This window comes from Salvelinus sp. IW2-2015, unplaced genomic scaffold (genome assembly GCF_002910315.2).
Source record: "Salvelinus sp. IW2-2015 unplaced genomic scaffold, ASM291031v2 Un_scaffold4395, whole genome shotgun sequence".
Lineage (NCBI taxonomy): Eukaryota > Metazoa > Chordata > Actinopteri > Salmoniformes > Salmonidae > Salvelinus > Salvelinus sp. IW2-2015.
This window is the reverse complement of record NW_019945665.1, coordinates 2941-6080: the sequence shown is the minus strand read 5'-3', so window position 1 is coordinate 6080 and position 3140 is coordinate 2941.

The following is a 3140-nucleotide window of genomic DNA, read 5'->3' as shown; positions in this document are numbered from 1 at the left end:
TCCTATTTACTCATCAAGATGCAGCTATGCAGATCAGTGGGCTCAAACGTTTGCAAAACATTCTTATAGCAACACACTATGTACACTGAACAAAAATATAAACGCAACATGTAAAAGTGTTGGTCCCATGTTTCATAAACTGAAATGTTCCATGTTTGTTTACATCCCTGTTAGTGAGAATTTCTTCATGATCATTACACAGGTGCACCTTGTACTGGGGACAATAAAAGGCCACTCTAAAATGTGCAGTTTTGTCACACCACACACAATGCCACAGATGTCTTAAGCTTTGAGGGAGCATGCAATTGGCATGCTGACTCCAGTAATGTCCACCAGAGCGGTTTGCTGATTTCAAAGTTGTGAACACTGTGCCAAATGGTGGCAGTGGGGTTATGGTATGGGCGGGCAGGCAGGCAGGCAGAAACAACGAACACAATTGCATTTTATCGATGGCAATTTGAATACACAGAGATACCGTGGCAAGATCCTGAGGCCCATTGTCGTGCCATTCATCCGCCGCCATCACCTCATGTTTCAGCATGATAATGCACAGCCCCATGTCCATCTGTACACAATTCCTGGAAGCTGAAAATGTCCCAGTTCTTCCATGACCTGCATACTCACCCACCAGACATGTCACTCTTCGAGCATATTTGGGATGCTCTGGATCGACGTGTACGACAGCGTGTTCCAGTTCCCACCAATATGCAGCAACTTCACATAGCCCCTGAAGAGGTATGGGACAACATTCCACAGGGCACAATCAACAGCCTGATCAACTCTATGCAAAGATGTGTCGCGCCTCATGAGGCAGATGNATTAGGTCTGGTAAAAAGTGTTCAAAAATATATTGGAAATGTAGCCTAAATCCCACTCATAGCCAATCAATAAATCGATACGATAATCCGTTCAGGGTCCGCTGGATATCGCTGATCTCACGAGCGTAAAAAGAAAAAGGCTGCTTGACCGTCTCCATTATTAACTTTTGCAACAGAACAAGTCACCGTGAAGGGTGCTCTTACCGAATAACTGGTTATCAAGGCGAGATAAACAACGAACCGCCAGAAACGGGTCTGCACACGGGTTAGACTTCAGCCATTGGCAAGAGGATGTCCTATTTTTTTAACCGTGAGAAGCAGATGTCTGTGTCAGGACTCACATTATGAGCTATTATTTAATTTATATTAATCCAACCACCCTATAGAGCCACACAGTGGAGGTGTCATAATACCCATAAAACCTGGCGGTCAAACAGGGAAATTAATCGTTTTYCCACCATTAATTTCTCTCATAGGGGATTTTAGAAAKACTTAAAATGAGGGCTGTGTTTTGTGTAGGCTTACCCTGGTTTGACATAAAATATGCACACAAACTGTTTAGACTGGGAGGCATACAGTAAGCTTAACACTAAAACTGAAACAAAATAATATAAAACTAAATAGAAATGTTTTTGTGAAAACAAACAAAATAAAAACTAGTAAAGTGGATCTGAAAACTGAGACAAAAAATGAATATAAAATCACAAAACTATAATAACCTTTACAGGAACACAAGGCAGACTGAATTTTGGATTATTATAACATAAATTGATAGTATCCAGTCCAGTGTTTGGTTATAAACCCCCTCTATCAATCCTGTTAATTTGGACATCTGGTACGTAAAGTTAGCCAATTTGCATCATTTCACTTTTACACCTATTTCACATGAGTGTAGTTCATCTATATCTATCTTCCTATTACTCATCAAGATGCAGCTATGCAATCAGTGGGCTCAAACGTTTGCAAAACATTCTTATAGCAACACACATGTACACTGAACAAAAATATAAACGCAACATGTAAAATGTTAGTCCCATGTTTCATAAACTGAAATGTTCCAATGTTTGTTTACATCCCTGTTAGTGAGAATTTCTCATGATCATTACACAGGTGCACCTTGTACTGGGACAATAAAAGGCCACTCTAAAATGTGCAGTTTTGTCACACCACACACATGCCACAGATGTCTTAAGTTTGAGGGAGCATGCAATTGGCATGCTGACTCCAGTAATGTCCACCAGAGCGGTTTGGCTGATTTCAAAGTTGTGACAGCATGCTGGATGGTGGCGCAGGCAGAGGCAGAAACAACGAAACACAATTGCATTTTATCGATGGCAATTTGAATACACAGATACCGTGCAAGAGATCCTGAGGCCCATTGTCGTGCCATTCATCCGCCGCCATCACCCTCATGTTCAGCATGATAATGCAAACCCCATGTCCATCTTACACAATTCCTGGAAGCTGAAAATGTCCAGTTCTTCCATGACCTGCATACTCACCAACCAGACATGTCACTCTTCGAGCATATTTGGGATGCTCTGGATCGACTCTGGTACACAGCGTGTTCCAGTTCCCACCAATATGCAGCAACTCTCACAAGCCTCTGAAGAGTATGGACAACATTCCACAGGGCACAATCAACAGCCTGATCAACTCTATGCAAAGATGTGTCGCCGCCTCATGACGCAGATACACGGACTTTCTGATCCACGCCCCTACCTTTAAGCTTTTACCAACAATACATAATCTGAATATATCCCAGTTATGTGAAATCCATAGATTAAGGCCTAATGAATTTATTTCAACTGACTGATTTCCTTATATAAACTGTAACTCAATAAAGTCTGAAATAGTTGCATTCATATTTTTGTTCAGTATAGAATAAACATGCTCTTGCCTGACACGTAGAAGGGAATYATGTCAGCGCTATACAATCCATTTCTATCTGCAGCTTTCAGAACATTGTGCTCTCCTGGATGCAGCCCAGGTCGGCTTCCCATTAACGGAACAYGAAACTCTAGCTGGAGAGTCAGTGCACAGTGGTTCTGCTGCCAAGACACCACACTGACTAACTATTCTCCTCAAGAGCAAATCAGGATTTAAAAAAATAAAACATTTAAATCAGGAAATCTAAACCTTTCAAGGTTTAGACTTCGACGTTAAATTAATAACAGTAAAGGGGGGGAAAATAAGTCAAGCAGAAAAATCACGTGACAAATGAATTTAATCCAATAAAATGGCACCAGTACAGAGATATAATGTCATTAAYATAAAACAATTATGTTGAAATAAAAGCTCTTAAAACAGAAATWAAAAATG